The following is a 24,527-nucleotide window of genomic DNA, read 5'->3' on the forward strand; positions in this document are numbered from 1 at the left end:
TTTCTTTCCCCCTCTCTCTCGCCTCGCTCCCTCTTTTCTGTTTCTCTTTCTTTTCTCCTCTTTTCTTTGTTTCTTTCTTTCTCTCTCTCTTTCTTCTCTCTCTCTTTCTCTCTCTTTTTCTCTCTCTCTTTCTCTCTCTCTCTTCTCTCTCTCTCTTTCTCTCTTTCTTCTCTCTTTCTCTCTCTCTCTCTCTCTTTCTCTCTCTCTTCTCTCTCTCTTCTTCTTTCTTCTCTCTCTCTCTCTGAGGACAGCTAGAGCTGGGGCAGGGTTTATCTTCAGCTCAGGTCTCTCTAACAGATATGTATGAAGTATGTGACCTCACCCAGTAAATTAGTTCATAAATCAATGCTTTGCTTGACATATTTAAATAATGTATCACCAGCACACAGCCACAGCCCCTCGGTCGTGGGGAGAGGGAGAGGTTCTCTGTTTGTTTTACTGGCAAGACTAGAACAAAGGGTTTGGGGAGGGCCGGGGGGTTAGTGCTGATACTGATAATATGGGGGGAAAGAGAGAGAGAAAGAAAGAGAGAGAGAGTGAAAAGGATAGATATACAGCGAGAGAGAAAAAGCGAGTTGGGTGTGTGGGTATGTTTAGGGATCTACTGTACCTTGAAGCAGTTTTTGAACTTCTTACTGACGAAGTAGAGGATGATGGGGTTTATACAGGAGTTGACTGTGGCGAGGTTGATGCTCAGGTAATCCAAGACCAACAGGAAGCTGAAAGAAACAACAACACTCATGTTGTTTGGCAGAACTTCTCCATTTGAGATTAATTCTTGCAATCGTTAAATTGCAGCAAATAAAATAGTGTCGTCTGTGTTTAGTCTGTGTGGTTTAGATCCAGCCGTTACATCTTTCCACCTTCGCATTTCCAACACACCGTGACTGAATCAGCTATTTCTAATAATAAGATGACAACAGCAAATAAACATGGCTAATATACTTGAGCAGTTACAAGCTGGTTGGAGACCATCTTCTTGAGGATCCTGCTGAGGTGCAGGGGGAACTGGCACAGAGCGAAGATCAGACCAGGCAGAACACCGCTTGGCCACTTCCCTCTGGGGGAAAACAAACAACAGATTAGGGAAAAGGTTGGACGATGACGAATAAGGGTGACGAAGACAAGATACTTGAGAGGAGAGAAATGCATAAGAAACGCTATGAGTTAGTCTGAGGACTGTATAGTAACGTCTTGGGGATGTAAAACAACAGATACAATGTTAGGTTGTTAGGGAGACGCTAGGTTGTCAGGGTGAGACTAGGTTGTTAGGGGAGAGGAAAAGGACAAACTTTTAAAGAGACACTAAACATGAGTCGCTCTGCAGTAGTGTACTGTTACAATAGAGGTGCCTTTGCCTATCCGCAGCCCAACCAATCCTGGGCTTAGGGGCCTCCAAAACGCTAGAGGCGGAACTTGCTACAGTGCAGAACAACTGAAGAGAAGAAGAGAGATCTGATACTAAGTAGTAGTACTAAGGGAATGTAGAAGGCAGTCAGGGTGGGTTATGCGACATCAGCTTGAGAGGCCTGAGAGAGGAACGTTCTCCTAAAGAGACACTAAACACAAGGAAGATCATATGAGTATGCACAGTAATACAGTACAATGTGTGTGTGTACCTGTTTGAGGTGTTCACTGAGGGCGATGCGGAGGTGCGCTCCTGTGGTTGAGCATCTCACAGGTATCAGAGTGTAGAACACGGGTCAGCACACATCAGGAGGAACGCAGAAGTAGACAAACAACCACCAGTCCTTGATGTCCTTATAGTACTGCAGGAGGAATTCACAAATAGAGAACATGTTAGTACACAGGTTTATGCAGGAGAACCACAAAACTTAACATGCAATTTCAGAAGACTGTCCAGAAGGCAAACGTGGGAGAAACTGGTTGTATTCATGTGGTTTTGGTTGTAATGTAATTTGAAGCAGTTTCACCTGCTAGGTTTGGTATAAAAGTGGAGATTTCAATATGTTATGTGATGGCAGTGACATATTGAATCGACTAAATCCACATATAGGAGTGGGGGATATTATCGAGACAAGTTTTAAGGAGGAGCAGATGCCATTTGAGGAATTTTTTGCCAAATGTTCCTCTATAACTCCTATACGACATTACTCAATTCCCTACTCTAGTAGGATGAGATACTATAGGTCAGTACGTGTTCTGTTGAATCTGATTTAAAATTAAATGACCTAAACCTCAGCATGGTTTGGCCATGATATGGGATTTACTATCTTTTTGTGTTGCATGATGTGGACTAGACACACATGGCTCCAGCTATAAGGAACCATACATCAGTTGAGCTGTAATTGCTGTTGCGGTTGTAATCAATTATTTTCGCCAGGCTTGTGAACAAAAGAAAGTGATCTCCCCAGAGATTTTCCGAGAGAAAAAATGGAGACCTCTGTCAGACCTAAGTTCAAATACTATTTGAAATATTTGAAATATTTTGTGTTTGCTCTAGCCTATCTGGAGTGCCAGATGGGCGAGGTTTGCAGTTTTGGGATCATTTATTGGTCATTAAGCCAGACCAGCTCAATCAAGCAGAGCTAAAGTATTCAAAATGATTTCAAATCATATTTGAACCCAGGTCTGGCCTCTCTGAACGATTTTTCACCACTTTTCAGTTTTGGGTGGTTCCGCTCAAGAATGTCAGAGAAATGGAATGTAGTATGATAAATTCACCGCTGTATTTATCACAATTACTTTTGATGCCAAGTATTTGGACAGATGGAATTGTTTTGATAGGTCAGTGCAAGGATACGCCACTACATGCAACTGGACTGTCAGTTATACTAACTTAACACACGGGCTGTACTGTAACCCTATTTGAAACTGTTGTCATTTAAATCATAAATGAATAAGAGGGGGATCCTAAATCAGTACTCCTACTCTGAGATGCTTTGTGGGCCAAATTGTTTCTATAAAGATAATAGGATTATTCAAAGTGCAGAAGTGTAACAAGAAAATGGGTGGTACATCATGAAGTCAGACTGGGTTTGAGTATGCATGTCCGTATTGGTCTCTGCTCCTGTAGTCGAATTAACCATGTCGAAGCCGATGGCCTCTGGGACGGCCAGGACCAGGGACAGCACCCAGATGGACACGATTCCATGGCCGGGTCCGTAGAGGAATGCCTACTCCTGGACCCTGCTCCACGATGCCACTGCACGGTACCTGGGGCATAGGGATACAAAGAAGAAAGATTAAATAGTAGGGAAGGGGTTAGAGCAGAGCCAGGGCTGTGGGCAGCACAGCAACAACTGATGAGTTGGGACTAGTAAACAGCCCAGTGGCTAAACTAGTTGTAATGAAGTCATTTCAACCAGCTTAATGGTTGTAATGAAGTATTTCACCAGATTTGCCCGCTAGGAGGTATCATCCAGTGGAAGTTGAATTTAAAACTGACAGTGAAAAGTGAACCTATTTTAGAGACACTTCCAGTACTTGAATAATAGACTCCCAAACGCATTAACTCCTGCATGGAACATGATTGTGGGAACCATAGAGATATGATGAGAAAACTACTGACTCCTCTTGTTAATCTTATTACAGTAACATTAAGTTTTGTAACTCAGTTGTACATTGTAGCATGTGTTTATTAACTGGCGGCATGGCAGTAGACCAGACACACACTGTACTGCATCGTGAGAAAAATGATCAAGTTAAGATTTAATGAACAACAGACATAATCAATTGTTTATCCTCAGAATTTAATATTAATTATTTCCTTTTGTGAAGCTTCCAAACAAGTGTTGGCAGGAGCTATGGTCTGCTTGTTTACTGTGCTCAAATCGGGTTGGTTGTTTGCTTTATATAGGAACCGCTTTGTTCAAATGTTTTAGTAAAACGGTAAAACAAGATTTTATGGCCTGAACAATATATTTTCATGACGCATTTGAATACCCTTGTCAAACAACATAGTGCCATTTATATTTTACCAAGCTTGTAATGTATCCACCTTCTCTCTCCTCTCTCTCTCTCTCTCTCTCTCTCTCTCTCTCTCTCTCTCTCTCTCTCTCTCTCCCCCCCCCCCTCTCTCTCTCTCTCTTCTCAAACAGAGAGAGGACAAGACACAACGATTGCAACCAGACGAGATATGCTGCACATTTTCGAGAACAAATGGAGACCATCTGCTGTTGAACGAATATACATGTCTCTCTCTGTATGATGGGAGCCATTCAGCATAGTGGTATGGCAAACTCTGGAGCCCATCCCTTTACACCCAGAACAGACCTCCTTCTGCTCTTATGCCTGCTGGCTCACACAGACCAATGAAGCCGGACGTCAGCCACTCACTTTCACTTTGTTGCTAAACTAGACTGACGATGTTAATGTTACAAGAACTGAAGGGAGTGAGATAGAATAACGTCTTAGTGCTGGTGTAGCAAAATAGTGAACAAGACAATCAGAATTAAAAATGTGAGAATAAAATATTAGATTTGAGAATAAAAGTACTTCTACTCCTTGATGGCAAAGCTTCCTTCCTCAGAGAAATAAATAAGACCACAAAGCGTCTGAGTAGGAGTGCTGATCTAGCATCAGATTTGGCTTATGGATCATGATGAATAAGATTGTATGGGACTGATCCTAGATCAGCAGTCCTACTCTGAGAGGCTTTGTGGATCTGGCCCCAGGTGGCCTAGTCCTTAACAGAGTAACTATGTTGGTAATGGGAGAGCCTGACTATTACTGACCTTACAAACATCCGGGAACAAACTGCCGTTACCGTACAACCTCCACTAAGGATTTAAAAACGAACTCCCAACCTGTGGTTTCCTTTAAATCAAATTAGGAAGTATTATCTTTGCTGGCTGATTTGTTAGCCACTCCCATACATAGCTCATTCTATCTCATAAACATTTGACTGTTCAACAAATACATTTGGTTTGAATTCAAACAATGGTAATGTGATTTGTGATTTATCATGGTGTTGGGGAGTTAATGGCAAGGTTGACGGTTGAGGGTGACTTTTTTGAATAGATTGAAAAGTTTAGATAGGGAGTATTTTTTTTTGATACATACATATTGCAAAGATGACTACATTTCACAGAAAATAGATGATTTTATTTGATTAAAATATAGCAAAAGTATTAACCTACATATAAAGACTACAGAACTGGAAGGGGCCAGAACAGAAATCAAAATTCAACTGTGCAAACATTCCATGAGTCAGAACCAATTAAAACACATGTTTTTACAAGATCAAAGAACCCTATTCCAGGGAGCAGAATATGTTCTATGGAATAAAATGGCAAAAGACTTCAATTATAGTGTTGAGTATAGGTAGCTTCAGCTACAGCTCAAATAGTAACCTCTGGTAACTGTATGCCTATCAGACAATGCATATGATAGTAAACGACTAAAATGTATAATGCTTCAGAACCCTTACCCCTTACTCCCTAGACACTCTTGTAGATCTGAAATAATTGATAGGTGTAGGCAATAGGCTATCATGAAGCAGACTGGAAGGAAACACCCATTGCTTATATTGCTTGTTTCTTCTATAAACATTAATATGCTTATATTCATATTTCTTTATGCTTTTTGCTTTGATCCTTTCAGATCTGCTACCATTGGTTGATTTGGAATTCAGCAGTGGTAGATGGAACTGACCTGTCGACGCTTAGGGCACAGAGGTTGAGGACAGTGATGCCCACAGAGGCCTTCTGCAGGAATGGCACCAGCTTACACAGACACAGCCCAAAGGAACTGTCATCGAAGGGGAACCGGGTGGCAAGGAGCTGAGAGAGAGAGAGAGAGAGAGAGAGAGAGGAGGAGAGAGAGAGAGAGAGAGAGAGAGAGAGAGAGAGAGAGAGAGAGAGAGAGAGAGAGAGAGAGAGAGAGAGAGAGAGAGAGAGAGAGAGAGAGAGAGAGAGAGAGAGAGAGAGAGAGAGAGAGAGAGAGAGAGAGAGAGAGAGAGAGAGAGAGAGAGAGAGAGAGAGAGAGAGAGAGAGAGAGAGAGAGAGAGAGAGAGAGAGAGAGAGAGAGAGAGAGAGAGAGAGAGAGAGAGAGAGAGAGAGAGAGAGAGAGAGAGAGAGAGAGAGAGAGAGAGAGAGAGAGAGAGAGAGAGAGAGAGAGAGAGAGAGAGAGAGAGAGAGAGAGAGAGAGAGAGAGAGAGAGAGAGAGAGAGAGAGAGAGAGAGAGAGAGAGAGAGAGAGAGAGAGAGAGAGAGAGAGAGAGAGAGAGAGAGCGTCTCATAGAAGACCGTATGTAAGCTTTAACTCACAACAGGCTTTGCATCGTCAGGAAATAACCACACACCTCAGATGGCATTTAGTCAGTTGGCACTTCCCTGTATTACAAACCCGTTTATATGATATCAGAAAACCTTTGTCATTATTTGCATGTATGGTAACTGAGAAGACAGAAAAAGCATGTAAAAAGAAGTAAATTGTGAAAGAACAATACCTGCTGTGAGGAGAATATATAATATTTTCTTTACTAACTAGTAAAGGATAAGTTATAGGGGGTTGGGGTTGTGGGAAACACATGTTTATCTCCTCTCAGTTAACCCCATGGTCCTTAGTGACATTTTTAACCTCTGTACTGTAGCAGGCCCTTCACAACAGGCAGGTAGGTACAGTTACATCAGAGGGATTTCATGGTGCGCCCCGACATTTCATTCTGAATCTGAGTATAGTCAGACAGCAGGCTCATATGGCGCCTCATCATCTTGATACAGTATGAGTATAATAAAACTAAAAAACTGGAAACATTTTAAAAAGTGACATCCTTCTAATTGGACTTCCAGGCATCTTTAAGCACCACTTCCTATAATTCCTCAGACAAGAAGAGCTCCCTTAACAAAACAACTCACAGCTCTCCCTGTAGAACGGTCTGTAAAATGATTGTATTATGAAGTAGTTTGGCAGCTGTCGGAACAGGAATCAACATGGGTCGAACAAAGAGAGAAAAGAGGATTAACTCAGAGTTGTTGAGAGTCGGTCAAAGGAAACACGGGAATTACCATGTTACTTAGAGCGCTCTGGCAGTATCAATCAAAAGTTGGGAATACTGGATGAAGGAAAAAGGGTCACGTGGGTGTGTGTGGTGTTGTGTGTGGGTGTGTGTGTGTATGTAGCAGTTGATTAAATTTGGAAACTATGGGTCAAACAAAAACCCTATAGGAAGTGAGTGGGCCTCCTGAAGCACATGGCCCTGTAGTATGTTGGTTTGTTAAGGAGTTTGAAACCGGAGTGTATGTAGTAATGTACTACCAGTAAGAGGGACATTGTGATTTATCTGCATGTGTGTGTAACTTGAAACGCCTAATACAGGGAAATACTTTCCCTTTTGTACATGTAAGAATCATCTGTCGGATCCTAGCACTTCCATAGGTGCTGACACAGGTGATGAACACTATGTGACCAGAATACAAACAGGTTACCATTTCTCTTCACAATGAACTGAGCATTACAAGTATTACCACATCCTATTAAGAGAACTTTACCTGTTCAACCAATGTCTGTAGACCCAATGAAAATATGTTATTTCAAGCAAATTATACAGCAGGTAGATAAAACGTAATATTGGAGATAATAGATTAATGTTAAATGAATACATGGGGGGTAAATGGACTACAGTTTAATGGGCTAAAAGACTCACACCGGAAAAGTGATTCATCATTTGGACTGAGACCATGTACTCTGCTGAGTGTAGCGAGGTTGAAGCTAGTGATTGTAGATACGAGGGTTGGACAGAGATGGTCCTGTGACAAACGACGTGGTCAGAGCAGGGCATTTGATATGTGTGACGCAGTTGATTGGTTGATTCATTGTTTATTTTATGCGGGCCCTCTGCCCATCACAAAGAGCCACGCAATGAAGATGAAGTAGAACTACTACTGACTGAAATTAACTTTGAGAGCAACATGATTCTTTGGGGAGCTCTTCTAATGCATTCGTTTTTTTTTTTTTTCTCCATTCTATTTAAGTGTTTTGTCCTCTGTGTCTCCGTCTCTGTCCTGCCTCGCCTGCTCCTCTGTTGTCTCTGTGTTGCGTGCCCCCTCTCTCTCTCTCGTCATTTCGTCCGCTCTCTTCCGTTTTCTCCGTCGGCTCTCTGCGCCTCTCTCTCTCTCGTTCCGCTTCTCTCCCTTTCCCGCGTGGCCCCTCAAGAGAAAGTTAGCTATTGGATAACAAGGAGGAACAGGAAAGGAGGAGGGATAACAGACCCTTTACTTCATTATTTAACGGGATGGTCTCTGACATTTAGGGTGGAATTTGAGTTTTGTAAAATGAGGGGAGATGTTTAGAGGAGAAGGGTGTTTGTTGTATAGTGTGGGAAGAGCTGGAGATAGGTTGTAGAGGGTGGAGGTTGGGGTGGGGTGTTGTTGATGGGGGTAGAGGGGAAAGGTGAGTATGATAAATTGGAAGTTATTTTTATTTTAGGGGGTGGGGGGGGGTGAGGTTTTAATGAAATTGATGTAATTAAAGTAAAGACAGAAAGTACAGTTAATAAAAGTAATTCGTACTCTGTCCCTCTGTCTCTTGTCTTTCCTCTCTCGTCTCTCTCTCTCTCTTGTTTGTATTGGTGTTGCTTCTCGGCTTTCTGTTTCTTCTCTCTGCTTTCTGCACCTCTCCTCCTCTGTCCCCCGGCGATGTGCACATTAGAGATATCATGCAATAAAAATGTACTTTGATGGTCCAGTTTAAGGATGGATAAGGTGCCTCTGACCTTGTAGACGTTGATGGGTAGATCAAGAGGTGGAGATGAGGTTCCTCAGGATCAGGCTGGCAGAGAGGGATTTGCGCCTCAGACTTATTTGGAGAAATTCTTGCAACAGGTGGCATTGCCTACTATGCCTAACACAAACACTATGAGAGAAATCACGGAGTTGATGTACTTGAAATAGCTTTGAATGGAAGTGACGATGGGCATGGTGGAGGGGCCTCTTATCTTGGTGATGTTTGTGGCCCCTGTGATTCAGCTCGATTTTGAAGACAATTTGGGGATGGCCCTGGTGGAGATGGGGGCCCATGAGGAAAGGGCTCAGTGGGTGTGGAAGCCAGGTGAGGTGGGGGATGGGGGGGGGATCCCCTGTGAAGAGATCGAACAGGCGGAATGAGGTGGGCTGGATTAGCACTAACACATGGCTAAGATTGGGGCAGTATTAGAACACATCACTTTGATCAGGAGATGGACAGATAATATAGGGGTTTCCATATAGAGCTGGAAGAGCTGAGAGAGACAAGGGAGGGGGGGGAGAGAGAGGGGGGGGAGAGATGGCAAGGAGAGAGTGAGAGAGAGTGAGAGAGACAGAAAGAGAGAGAGGAAGGGAGACAGGGGAAAAAAGTTATTATTTAGCCAGCAAACTTTCGCAAGCAACAAAACAAAACAACTCAATTGAATAGACTGTGTAATCACTGTATATTTTTGTCAATCATCTAATTCCCCCCACCACAAATGGAAATAATGAATCCAGGAACATTATCAAAAGAGCCAAAACCAGAAGAGTCAGTCAAAATTGTATTATCACAGTGGGTCCTCTCCTGACCTCTCCAACTGCTAGAGGAAGTAAAACAACTTTCAGACTTGAAACAGGTTTTGCAAGTAAGGGGCACAGATGGGGGAGATGAATGACTGGAGTTAATAGTCTAACAATGGGATGTGGTGAGCCTATGAGGGTCTCCCTCTCAGTGTTCGGCAGTAAGACAGTTTGTGCTAATAGATGTGGGCACAAAAATATTATAAAACACACACACACTACGAGCAACAGGCTCAAACACACACACACACACACACACACACACACACACACACACACACACTACACACGCAGAAACACACACACACATAACACACTCAACTCACGCAGACACACACACATACATACACATCACTCACGCAGGCCCGCGCAGGCTCACACACACACGCTGGGTAGGCAGGCTTGATCTGTTTTGAAATGTTTATTTGCGTGGCTTCTTCAGTGTGGTTTCCTTGCCCTGCATTCTCCCTTCTGGTTCTGATTTAGTGACTGTATCAGATAGGGTTACAAAACAAAGAGGATATGAATATAATAGAGGTCATGTCTAGTAGTTTTATATTACACAATACAGCTTTTGTCTTGCTTATGATGAGGAAGATGTTAAATAAAAAATCATGAATATCCTGAAAGTTTGTAACCAGTTAGAAATTAACCCTAATCAATATGTAAATCAGATACTTACATTTTATGTAATTACCAGGTTATATTCAAAGTAATATAATAGGTTTTTATGTAAAAACTTTACAGAGTAGTTAAAACCCATTCATGAATGTAGTTAATTAGATCAGAATTAGAACTAAGAGACCAAGGAGTAAAGGAAAACTTGATCAGATCTAATAATAATATCAAGCAACAGAACACAGTGGTCCAGCTAGCCATGAAGAGGCAGTTTTTATCTGTTCAAAGTCCCCCAGATGTCACCTAGTTATGTAATACCAAGACCTATTTAGCATCCAGCATCTTCATGTAGCATATTAGGCATCAGGCACCACACTACTGGGACTCCTGTGTGACAGCACGTAAACTGATATATTGAAAATAATAAATACCTAGTAATGCTGCTGCTGCCTCTCCTGTTGGAACCGCAGGCAAACTTTGAAGCACTAGACATCTGAATCACATCACATGAGTAATTAACCAACTATCAAAGCTCGGAGTGGAGTAGTGTCACTGGGTTTGGTTTGACGGAACGTACATGGCAGTGGAGTTGCTGCCTGTGAGGTGTGCGCATTATGGCTCTGGGTTTTCTGTGGAGAGTTGGGAGGGGTGTGTGTGTGATTAAGGTGTGACTGTTGTGTGTTCAGAGGCAGAGCAGTGAGGGAGCACTGATGGGAGGGAGTGGGAAATCTCCACCTCCCCTTGGTAACAGGCTGGGCCCCTAAAGGAAACAGCAAAAGCAGCCACTTTCTCTCCTTTCTTTCTGCTTCCCCTCTCTCTCCGCCCTCTCTCTCTCTTTCCCCCCCCTCCTCTCCTCCTCCTCCTCCTCTCTCTTATTCTCTCGGTCCTCTCTCGCTTTCTCACATCCTACACCGCCTGCTGACAATATCTATTGGCACAACACACTCAACACACACAAATACACACTCACGCACCGGGCATTGGGAACCACACAGTCCCCAGTCAGTATGCACCCTCCTCTCTCCTCAGATCCCAGATCAGATCAGATCCCTAGCTCCTGTACACTGTTTCTTCCCCACTAAAGGAAACCAAGATTAACATCGTAAGGAAATGGGAGGAGGGCAGGGTGAAACTCAAATGTGTGCAGGTCTAGCACGCCTTGATTTGAACATGTTGAGATGAAAGGGAAGGGGATTAAAGAGAGCGTGAAACCAACTTTTTTGCAAGCATTACTTTAAATACAACTGTGGGTGCAAAGCAGAGACTAGATAAATCACCATATCTGAGATGCCACACAAGCAGCAAGTGTATAATGTTTGAGCATGTAATAGGGTATAGTGCTTGTAATAAATAACATGAGTATTCACTTGATTTGGTTTGTTAGCGTCATATTCACTCAAAACAGTGAATAAACTAGTTTGAAAATGAAACAAAGGAATGTTGATATTGTTATAGACAATGGACAAAGTAATCATGTGGACAGAGTAGATGTTATGAGTTTAGGTAAAAGAAGAGTGAGGATAAGTGATGAGGAATATGAGTGCATGTGTATTAATTCATAACATACATAGCAAATGGGCCGTTTATCAATACATTGTTAAAAGCAGGAAGAAAGGCATCGAGCAGGCCGAGGTTGGCCGCATCCTTCCCAACGAGCTGACATAGCAACTGTTAAAGAGAGTTAAATAAAGAACCTGGACAAAAGAGTTCATATCACGAGGAAGATAGAGATAATGCGAAAACAAAACAAAGGTTGAATGAGGGCCCAGGCCTTATCGAAGTAAGGGCCATTCAAAGGCTGATTGATATCCTCCGAGAGGGCAAAGTAGTGTTTTCTGTACGAGCAGAACTCCAATATCCCCTTTCCATACCCTTCTGCTGTTACAGTTTCTGGCCTAAGGGTAAGTTCTTTCATTAAGTAGTGTAGCAATCATCTCATTACAGATTTTTTCCAACTGCTTACACACGTTTTAAAACTATGTTCTTTTTCAAAACTAACAATTCCCAAAACTGCACACAAAATGCAAAATGCCTCACATCTCCTTCAAGTAACACTGCATTCAAAATGTCAGAACACACAAGTCAGAATGAAGCATTTGCATCAAAATGGCAAACACTTCTTTCATAATAGTATATTTTTGGATATACCATGTAAACACTGTTGTTCTAAATCTAAAGCTCGATGGTCTTTCAGGTTATATCTACATTTCAATACAATGTTCTACAGTGAAAGTAATCTGCTGAGAGGGGTAACAAGTACACTGTAAACACCAATGCAATGTAGAAACAGAAAATATTTATTAGGCCAAACATTACTGTTGTATACAGTAGCACATACAACAAAACCATAAACATATGTAAACCAAAAGTATATTCTTTAGAATACAGTAAAGAACACAATTGTGTGTGTGGGGTCCGGGGGGCAGTCAGGAATTGGTAGGGGTGGGAGTCACCAGTGCTAAGCTACGCTTCATCTCTTCTCCGGGCGGGTTTAGGTACATCACAAGATAGTTTCTTGCCAAACATCGAGGGAAGTATCTCTAGCATGGCGTATCCAACCTTGGACAGAGGCAACCTATATGTCCCCACATGCGTCCTCCATTGCCTGGAGAAGCGGCATGCGGGCATAGGTTGGAATCATACACTTTCCAGCGCCAGGCTGAGAAGAATTATGGGATTTAGAAAAGATATGAGGGTAGGTATAAAAGTACAAATTGTGGATGGGTGGCAAACCAGTTTTGGACAAGAACAGCCCGGAAAACTAACATTGTCCATATAACCACAAACCAGCAGCCCGATCTGGATCAGGGACAAGCATTGTGTAAATTGCATCCAGAAAAGTGAGCCTATGGCCGTTAATGACCCACAGTGTGGCATTGTGATGGAGGACCCCGCTTGGAGTGATGGCAGCACATAGTATATATTACCCCCACGCTGTCCAGGGACATTGGTAATTGCCCTCTGTCCTTTTAATTTCTTCAGCGGGCGCAGGTTTTGGTGAGAGGTTGAAGCCAACCTCATCCACATAAATAAATCCCCTTCCTTCTCCTTGCCCCTCGCCCTTCTTCTTCCTCTTCCTCTTCCTCTTCATTTTCCTCTTCCTCCTCCTCCTCTTCTTCCAACACTTCGCCTTTGAATTTGTCCTCGTTGTTGTCCCCTGCCTCTCCCTCCTACTCCTCTCCTTGCACTCTGTCCATTGTTGGCATCCATTGTTCAAAACAGGTAATCTGACCTTTTGACCTATTTATAGGCCTATACACATAAAGCAGTGATTGGTTAGTGATCAGTTAATCAATTAGTGTTTGCACATGAAGAGGACTATGAATAAGTGTAAAGTACTTTGAATGGTTGTGTTTGGAAAAAGGAAAGTACTGAGATGTAGTTTAGGTAGAGAATGTGTGTAGTGTTTTGAAAAAGTGTTTTATGCAATTGACAACTGAGTCAAAGGCTGAGAAATAGCTTATGGTTTTGGAGATTTGGTGTGTAGTTTTGCACTTTGAGTGAGAGGTTTAAAATCGTGTGACATGAAAAGATTTTTTGTGTGTAAGAAATGGGAAAAAAACTGTAACAACACTTTGGATCACATCGTCATTTTAATGAAAACAGTGTGTCTGACGTTATCAGTCTCCTGTGGAAAATATTGCCTTGTAAAAGTGGAAATATTTATAATAATCAAATAATTATGTTTTACGAGGATGTCATGCCCTGTACCAGGAAGAGATGGAATATGAGAGAAAATATAAACTTTTTTATGTAAATAAATACATCACTTAGTATTAATTGTTTAAGATATTTTATGCATTTAATCATTGGTTGACTAATAATTGTATATTAATGATGAAAAATATCATGGATCGTAACATCTTGTGCCGTATTTTAGTAATGAACGTTTTAAAGACTTAACGAGGCCTCTCCTTTATGCTTTTAATTAAGCCCCAATAACAGATTCACTGATCCCATCCAATTATAGTACACGTGTAAAGGTACTTTACCTACTTAATATAAATTGTGACTTAATTGGTAATACTAATATCTACCGCTATTTAAATTTAAAAGGATTGTGTTTTTCTTTAATTGTATCCATAAATATCTCATGGCTTCTGAATTAGTCATTGGTCAACAGTGGCGTTATCTTTTATTCATCGGGACGTGATTCGCTGACGGGTCCCCTGGTTGCTGCTGCCTGGCATCAAGCTTCGACACCTCCATCATTGTAACTTTTGAGGGGTTTCGGGCTAGCTGCTAGTTGGAAGTCTTTGTTAATAAAACCATTAATATCAATGATGGAACCTTTACCTGGGTCCCAGTTGCCACGGCTTTCATGTTGTTGTTGTGTTGTTGTCTGACTCTTCATCAGGTATTAATGCCATTCTGTGTGAACTCGCTAGATGGCAGGCTGCCTGGTAATTCATATGCTTGTTCTCTGATGGCATCTGTCGAAGTGCGCTCTCTGCACATTGGTACATACCCTGTGGGAAGCAACCCACCCAGTCCCACACTGAGTGGGATGTAAGCAATTTCTTAACTGGGGCACTTGCTCCAAAAGACAAAAAGGAAAAAGAGAGAGAGAGAGAAATGGGGAGGAAGTTAGAGGCCAATTTTATTGTGACAAACTGTAGTGACTTTTTCTACTTTGACTGTATTTGTTGGTGAATTGGAGAGAGAGATTACTGTGAAAGCAGATAGATATGGAAAAGGGAATGCAGGATAACTCAATAACTGAATTATGATGGAATAATTATTACAATTTTGATAGTGTAATTCATGTAAGCATATGAGTTCAATTTATTTCATTGCAATATGCCATCAGACCGTTATCCAATTAAGATTGGATTAAGATCGGAATGGCTGAGGTTGAGTCAATAGGGAATTATGGGAAATTACGCATCAAGCCTGTGAAGAAACACGTACTGTTGTGAAATACATTATCAGACTTTTGCAGAGGATCCCAAAATCCTCATGTTCTCTGAATCTGACGTCGCTAATTTTGGCTGAAAGACGGACTCGGACAAAGATGAGACGTTCAACTTTTTACGGACAGAGCAGGGTCAAATGGCATGAGAAGGGCGGCTCCTCGTTGTCTCAACTAGAAAAAAACTGATTATTCATTTCAGTTCCCGGAAAGAGGACAGCACATCCCTAGAACAGTCCCCCCTCCCACACACCGAAATATGCTGAAATAAACCATGTCAACTATGACAACTAATTCGGCTCCCAGGTTTTGCAGTGCTGTAGTGACTATGGTAGCACATTTTGTTTTCTTCTCTCAGTGATCCCAACCTTTCACTTTTTATGTGTTGCTAAGTTACGTGAGTTAATAAGATACATAGTTGGAGAGTAGCTCAGTGTTATGCTCACTTCATATTTATTTTGGAACCAGACACTGAACAAGTGAAAAAGCCTGAAAGCTGTCTCCAACTACCTACAGCAGTTACAATGCTATAAGCATATCTCAATCAAGGCATGGAGAGAAGTGAACAGACAATATTAAGCTATGCTCAAAGTTCTTTCTGGCTATGCATACAGTTGTGTGATCTGGGAGCAGACTGAGACAGGCGACTGATGGGGTGTCTTGGACATGGTAATTAGAGCCCTAAACGCTTTCCTGGAGACCCTGAGCTCTAATCTGGCCCCACATTCTTGGCGATAAGAGCTAGAGTCTAGACCCATAGAGAATGACATTGACTTGAATGGGAATGTCCGTTCTTTCCTTGTTTTGGAGAGCCATGAAGATACACTCAAGGCTGAAGACATCCCGGACGTCATCATCACAGCACATCTGCCTGATGACTGTTTCAGAGGGAAAAAATTACTAACTCAGGAAGCAAAACAATACACACATTATTTGAAATCAGTCAAAATTCAGATGGAGTTGATTTTGGGGAAATTCTCAGGAAAATGCTCCTTCTCTTTGACGAACATATTCAATTTACTTAAAAAGCTCTTTTGGCAAAACATTTGCTTTGCTTTCTACTCAGTATTTATTTATTTATTATATATAATAATAATAATAATAATAATAATAATAATATGTATGTATGTGTTTACATACATACATACATACATACATACATACATACATACATACATACATACATACATACATACATACATACATACAGTGCATTCGGAAAGTATTCAGACCCCTTGACTTTTTCCACATTTTGTTACGTTACAGCCTTATTCTAAAATTGATTAAATTAATGTGTTTCCTCATCAATCTACACACAATACCCCATAATGACAAAGTGAAAACAGGTTTTTTAAAATGTTAGCAAATTTATAAAAATAAAAAAACAGAAATACCTTATTTATATACAGTACCAGTCAGAAGTTTGGACACACCTAGTCATTCCAGGGTTTTTCTTTATTTTTACTATTTTCTACATTGTAGAATAATAATGAAGACATCAAAACGATGAAATAACACATATGGAATCATGTAGTAACCAAAACAGTGTTAAATGAATCAAAATATATTTTGTATTTGAGATTCTTCAAATAGCCACCCTTTGCCTTGATGACAGCTTTGCACACTCTTGGCATTCTCTCAACCAGCTTCATGAGGTAGTCATCTGGAATGCATTTCAATCAAGTGCAGTCGCAAAAAAACCCTATGATGAAGACCCAGAGTTACCTCTGCTGCAATTAACTGCACTTCAGATTGCACCTCACAGAGTTCAAGTAACAGACACATCTCAATATCAACTGTTCAGAGGAGACTGCGTGAATCAGGCCTTCATGGTCGAATTACTGCAAAGAAACCACTACTAAAGGACACCAATAAGAAGAACAGACCTGCTTGGGCCAAGAAACACGAGCAATAGACATTAGACTGGTGGAAATGTGTCCTTTGGTCTGGAGTCCAAATTTGAGATTTTTGGTTCCAACCGCCGTGTCTTTGTGAGATGTGGTGTGGGTGAACGGATGATCTCTGCATGTGTAGTTCCCACCGTAAAGCATGAGGAGGAGGTGTTATGGTGTGGGGGGTGATTTGCTGGTGACACTGTCTGTGATTTATTTAGAATTCAAGGCACATTAACCAGCATGGCTACCACAGCATTCTGCATCTGATACGCCATCCCATCTGGTTTGGGCTTAGTTGGACTATCATTTGTTTTTCAACAGGGACAGTGACCCACACACAACTCCAGGCTGTGTAGGGGCTAGCATTTTACCAAGAAGGAGTGTGAGGGAGTGGTGTATCAGATGACCTGGCTCCACAATCCCCCAACATCGGAGTCGGACGGCAGAGTGAAGGGAAAATCAGCCAACAAGTGCTGAGCATGTGTGGGAACTCCTTCAAGACTGTTGGAAAAGCATTCCAGGTGAAGCTGGTTGAGAGAATGCCAAGAGTGTGCAAAGCTGTCATCAAGGAAAAGGGTGGCTATTTGGATTCATATACAGTGGGGAGAACAAGTATTTGATACACTGCCGATTTTGCAGGTTTTCCTACTTACAAAGCATGTAGAGGTCTGTAATTTTTATCATAGGTACACTTCAACTGTGAGAGAGACGGAATCTAAAATAAAAATCTAGAAAATCACATTGTATGATTTTTAAGTAATTAATTTGCATTTTATTGCATGACATAAGTATTTGATATCAGGAAAAGCAGAACTTAATATTTGGTACAGAAACCTTTGTTTGCAATTACAGAGATCATACGTTTCCTGTAGGTCTTGACCAGGTTTGCACACACTGCAGCAGGGATTTTGGCCCACTCCTCCATACAAACCTTCTCCAGATCCTTCAGGTTTCGGGGCTGTCGCTGGGCAATACGGACTTTCAGCTCCCTCCAAAGATGTTCTATTTGGTTCAGGTCTGGAGACTGGCTAGGCCAGATGACGGTCAATCACCCTCGGTCTGGGGCTCCATGCAAGATCTCACGGTGGGGCATCAATGATCATGAGGAAGGTGAGGGGGATAAGCCCAGAACTACACCAGGACCTGGTCAATGACCTGAAGAGAGCTGGGACCACAGTCTCAAAGAAAACCATTAGTAAACACTACGCCGTCATGGATTAAAATCCTGCAGCGCACGCAAGGTCCCCCTGCTCAAGCCAGCGATGTCCAGGCCCTTCTGAAGTTTGCCAATGACCATCTGGATGATCCAGAGGAGGAATGGGAGGAAGGTCATGTGGTCTGATGAGACAAAAATAGAGCTTTTTGGTCTAAACTCCACTCGCCGTGTTTGGAGGAAGAAGAAGGATGAGTACAACCCCAAGAACACCATCCCAACCGTGAAGCATGGAGGTGGAAACATCATTCTTGGGGATGCTTTTCTGCAAAGGGGACAGGACGACTGCACCGTATTGAGGGGGAGGATGGATGGGGCCATGTATCGCGAGATCTTGGCCAACAACCTTCCCTCAGTAAGAGCATTGAAGATGGGTCGTGGCTGGGTCTTCCAGCATGACAACGACCCGAAACACACAGCCAGGGCAACTAAGGAGTGGCTCCGTAAGAAGCATATCAAGGTCCTGGAGTGGCCTAGCCAGTCTCCAGACCTGAACCAAATAGAACATCTTTGGAGGGAGCTGAAAGTCCGTATTGCCCAGCGACAGCCCCGAAACCTGAAGGATCTGGAGAAGGTTTGTATGGAGGAGTGGGCCAAAATCCCTGCTGCAGTGTGTGCAAACCTGGTCAAGACCTACAGGAAACGTATGATCTCTGTAATTGCAAACAAAGGTTTCTGTACCAAATATAAGTTCTGCTTTTCTGATGTATCAAATACTTATGTCATGCAATAAAATGCAAATTAATTACTTAAAAATCATACAATGTGATTTTCTGGATTTTTGTTTTAGATTCCGTCTCTCATAGTTGAAGTGTACCTATGATAAAAATGACAGACCTCTACATGCTTTGTAAGTAGGAAAACCTGCAAAATCGGCAGTGTCTCAAATACTTGTTCTCCCCACTGTATATATATATATATATATATATATGTATGTAGATATATATGAATCCAAGATAGCACCCTTTGCCTTGATGACAGCTTTGCGACACTGGCTTGCGAAAGTGGCTTGCAGAAAGTTTTCCTATTTTGTTGCCTTACAACCTGGAATTCAAATGGATTTTTGGGGGGTTTGTATCATTTGATTTAAACAACATGATTACCACTTTGAAGATGCAAAGTATTTTTTATTTTGAAACAAACAAGAAATAAGACAAAAAACTGAAAACTGAAAGCATGCATAACTATTCAAGTCAATACTTTGTAGAGCCACGTTTTGCAGCAATTACAGCTGCAAGTCTCTTGGGGTATGTCTCTATAAGCTTGGCACATCTAGCCACTGGAATTTTTGCCCATTCTTCGAGACAAAACTTCTCCAGCTTCTTCATGTTGGATGGGTTCCGCTGGTGTACAGCAATCTTTAAGTCATATCATAGATTCTCAATTGGATTGAGGTCTGGGTTTTGACTAGGCCATTCCAAGACATTTACATGTTTCCCCTTAAACCACTTGAATATTGCTTTAGCAGTATGCTTAGGGTCATTGTCCTGCTGGAAAGTGAACCTCCGTCCCAGTCTCATATCTCTGGAAGACTGAAACAGGTTTCCCTCAAGAATTTCCCTGTATTTAGCGCCATCCATCATTCCTTCAATTCTGACCAGTTTCCCAATCCCTGCTGATGAAAAACATCCCCAGAGCATGATGCTGCCACCACCATGCTTCACTGTGGGGATGGTGTTCTCGGGGTGATGAGAGGTGTTGGGTTTGCGCCAGACATAGCGTTTTCCTTGATGGCCAAAAAGCTCAATTTTAGTCTCATCTGATCAGAGTACCTTCTTCCATATGTTTGGGGAGTCTCCCACATGCCTTTTGGCGAACACCAAACGTGTTTGCTAATTTTGTTTCTTTAAGCAATGGCTTTTTTTCTGGCCACTCTTCCGTAAAGCCCAGCTCTGTGGAGTGTACGGCTTAAAGTGGTCCTATGGACAGATACTCCAATCTCCGCTGTGGAGCTTTGCAGCTCCTTCAGGGTTATCTTTGGTCTCTTTGTTGCCTCTCTGATTAATGCCCTCCTCATCTGGTCCGTGAGTTTTGGAATGGTCCTCTTTGTTGTGGTGCCATATTCTTTCTATTTTATTAATGGATTTAATGGTGCTCCGTGGGATGTTCAAAGTTTCTGATATTTTTTTATAACCCAACCCTGACCTGTACTTCTCCACAACTTTGTCCCTGACCTGTTTGGAGAGCTCCGTGGTCTTCACGGTGCCGCTTGCTTGGTGGTGCCCTTGCTTAGTGGTGTTGCAGACTCCGGGCCTTTCAGAACAGGTGTATACAGTGAGGGAAAAAAGTATTTGATCCCCTGCTGATTTTGTACGTTTGCCCACCAGTCTATAATTTTAATGGTAGGTTTATTTGAACAGTGAGAGACAGAATAACAACAGAAAAATCCAGAAAAACGCATGTCAAAAAATGTTATAAATTGATTTGCATTTTAATGAGGGAAATAAGTATTTGACCCTCTCAATCAGAAAGATTTCTGGCTCGCAGGTGTCTTTTATACCAGGTAACGAGCTGAGATTAGGAGCACACTCTTAAAGGGAGTGCTCCTAATCTCAGCTTGTTACCTGTATAAAAAGACACCTGTCCACAAGCAATCAATCAATCAGATTCCCAACTCTCCACCATGGCCAAAGACCAAAGAGCTCTCCAAGGATGTCAGGGACAAGATTGTGAGGACCTACACAAGGCTGGAATGGGCTACAAGACCATCGCCAAGCAGCTTAGTGAGAAGGTGACAACAGTTGAGTGCAGATTATTCGCAAATGGAAGAAACACAAAATAACTGTCAATCTCCCTCGGCCTGGGGCTCCATGCAAGATCTCACCTCGTGGAGTTGCAATGATCATGAGAACGGTGAGGAATCAGCCCAGAACTACACGGGAGGATCTTGTCAATGATCTCAAGGCAGCTGGGACCAGTAGTCACACCAAGAAAACAATTGGTAACACACTGTACGCCGTGAAGGACTGAAATCCTGCAGTGTCCGCAAAGGTCCCCTGCTCAAAGCACATATACATGCCCGTCTGAAGTTTTGCCAATGAACATCTGAATGATTCAGAGGAGAACTGGGTGAAAGTGTTGTGGTCAGATGAGACCATAATCGAGCTCTTTGGCATCAACTCAACTCGCCGTGTTTGGAGTGGGAGGAGGAATGCTAGCTATGACCCCAAGAACACCATCCCCACCGTCAAACATGGAGGTGGAAACATTATGCTTTGGGGGTGTTTTTCTGCTAAGGGGACAGGACAACTTAACACCGCATCAAATAGGGACGATGGACGGGGCCATGTACCGTCAAATCTTGGTGGAGAACCTCCTTCCCTCAGCCAGGCATTGAAAATGGGTCGTGGATGGGTATTCCAGCATGACAATGACCCAAAACACACGGCCAAGGCAACAAAGGAGTAGCTTCAAGAAGAAGCACATTAAAGTCCTGGAGTGGCCTAAGATCTCCGAGACCTTAATCCCATAGAAAATCTGTGGAGGAGGGAGTTGCCAAACGTAGCAGCCTCGAAACCTTAATGACTTGGGAGAAGATCTGCAAAGATGAGTGGAACAAAATCCCTCCTGAGATGTGTGCAAACCTGGTGGCCAACTACAAGAAACGTCTGACCTCTGTGATTGCCAACAAGGGTTTTGCCCACCAAGTACTAAGTCATGTTTTGCAGTGGGGTCAAATACTTATTTCTCTCATTTAAATGCTAATCAATTTATAACATTTTTGACATGCTTTTCTGATTTTTTGTTGTTATTTTGTCTCTCACTGTTCAAATAAACCTACCATTAAAATTATAGACTGAATCATTTCTTTGTCAGTGGGCAAACATACAAAATCAGCAGGGATCTAATAATTTTTTGCTCACTGTATATCACTGAGATCATGTGACAGATCATGTGACACTTAGATAGCACACAGGTGGACTTTATTTAACTAATTATGTGACTTCCTGAAGGTAATTGGTTAAAGCATATCTTATTTAGGGGCTTATAGCAAAGGGGTGAAATACATATGACGCCTTACTTTCCGTTATTTATTTATTATAATTTTTTTGAAACAAGTAATTTTTTTAATTCCACTTCACCAATTTGGACTATTTTGTGTATGTCCCATTACATGAAATCCAAATAAAATTCCATTTAAATTACAGGTTGTGATGCAACAAAATAGGAAAACGCCAAGTGGGGATGAATACTTTTGCAAGGCACTGTATGAATATGTGTGTGTATATATATATATATACATATATATGTATGCATATGTATAGTGAATCCTGAACCAACACTTGCAATTGCACAACCCAACCCCCCATTCTACCGCTGACTCTGCTGAGGAAAAACTACTTACTATGTCTGTTGTGACATGGTATGTGGTTGTCCCACCTACTGTAGCTATCTTCAGATTAATGCACTAACTGTAAGTCGCTCTGGATAGGAACGTCTGCTAAAATGACTAAAATGTAAATGTATGTGCCGCTGCATTGTCTCTTTGAAGACTGTGTTGAAAGTGGAAATTATAGGGCCCCTACAGACAGACAAGCCAGTGTGTGATTCATCAACCCACATGATGAATCCTCTCCCCAGGCATCAGTCTTCACCAACCACCTCCAGCCAATGCTAGTGGATCTTGTCATGACTTATCGGGTGACAAGGTGCTCACTGACTGACTGTCTTCTCAAAGTAGAAGGCACATCTTCTGCCATATCTTCTCGCTGTCCAGCACCATTTCCCTGCAATAGAGTCCAGCACCTCCTTGCTATCTCCCATATCGTCAACAATTCCTCCATTGCTTATTGTTAGTAGTCACACAAACATAGTGAGGCCCCCCTTTTGAAGGCCCTCGTCAACCCCCCACAAATATATATGTGTGTCTGTGTATATATATATATATATATATATATATATATATATATATATATATATATATATAATTTTTGTTTTAGTTTTTTGGAACTCAGTCACGGGTCTCAACTTACTATTGAGAGTTAGAATAGTAGAATACACAAGGTGCAATTTCAAAATGTGGTTGTGCATCAGCAGTTTTTCTCTTATGTCAGCCACTGACAGTCAGTCAATTAGCCCATGTCAGCTAAAAATTTTTAGATTGCTAAATTTGTTTATAGGCTAGTGATCTAAACGTTATCATGGTCGATTTACGGCCGGGGTGCCCCCATTGATTTTGGTAGTCAGTCTCACTCAGATATCATATTCAAAATGGCAAAGATTTTTGTTTTAAAATTGCTAAATCTTCTCTCCGCCCCATTGCAAAATGTGCAGAGTTGCATGAAATTTAAAAAACAAAATATCTCTCCGTGTCCAAGAGGGGGGCCACTGAAATGTTTGCTCACAAATAAAATAAAATAAGAAGAAAAAATGTGTGTGCGGTTGTGTTCTGTGTGTGTGTGGGGTGTACAAAACACAGATAAATTGAACTAACACAACAGAGAAGGTTTCAGAGAAAGCCTCCATTCAGAAATCCAATCCCATATAACATCATTGGAAAAACACTAACAGGATTTTAAAGGGGCTGTGTTCCAGGATCCAGAAACCTTCACCTCAGGGCAGGTTTGGGTCTTCTGGAAACATCTGGGGACGATTGGGGCATTTCGTGCTAGTTCTAAACACAGCTGAGTCGCACCGATGTAAAGGGGAAGTCTTTGAATGTATTAAGAGTTCTCCTTCAATTGTTATCCATCTGCTTGGTAAACAAAGCAGCCTTTGTGGAGCGAACTCAGAGAATCTGGCTGTTAGAGACGTGTGTAGAGATGAAAGGCTAAATGTGCATAGATATGGACATGTATAGTGGTGTGTGAATAATATGGCTATAGACAGCAGATAAACTCCGTACTGATCATATGAGAACGGGTTGGTTGGTGGTTGTGTGGCTTATCTAGCCAAGTACAGGTGCCCCAGAGAAGCCGATACAAACGCCCCTTGTTCTTCTGTGGCTACCTTAGCATACGTGACATCATGCTAGTAGCTAATGATGAGACGTAATAGCAGTCAATGGGGGCCCACCAATGGCCACCCGCCCCTCTCCAAACTAACGACTCTTGTCCTGGTCATGGCTAGATGGGATACAGTTTATATCAAATTGAAGTCAAAAAAGTAAAAAAATTTTTTTGCATTTTAGCTAACCCTAACCCTAACCCTTTCCTAACCTTAACCCAATTCTCCTAACCGCTGCGTAAGTTCTCCTAACCTGCTACAAAAAGTCAATTCTAATCAATTCTGGCACAAACTGTATCCCTTCTAGCCAAAACGTAATCCCACAAGCTGGATTTCATCTGAGCCAGACCTTCTGCTTTGTTTACCAATCCAGAACATTTCATTCCCCTTGTTTTTTCTTCGTCCAGATTGCAAAAGAGTAGTTGAGTTCCTTTGATGTGTAGCACATGGGCCATT

At 41.9% G+C, this 24,527-nt stretch overlaps 1 pseudogene; it reads right to left on the reverse strand.

The window, feature by feature from the left end:
* Positions 1-385: 385 nt before the first annotated feature.
* Positions 386-22,889, reverse strand: LOC123485140 (annotated as a pseudogene).
* Positions 22,890-24,527: the final 1,638 nt, after the last annotated feature.

The sequence above is a fragment of the Coregonus clupeaformis genome, unplaced genomic scaffold (genome assembly GCF_020615455.1).
Source record: "Coregonus clupeaformis isolate EN_2021a unplaced genomic scaffold, ASM2061545v1 scaf0581, whole genome shotgun sequence".
NCBI lineage: Eukaryota > Metazoa > Chordata > Actinopteri > Salmoniformes > Salmonidae > Coregonus > Coregonus clupeaformis.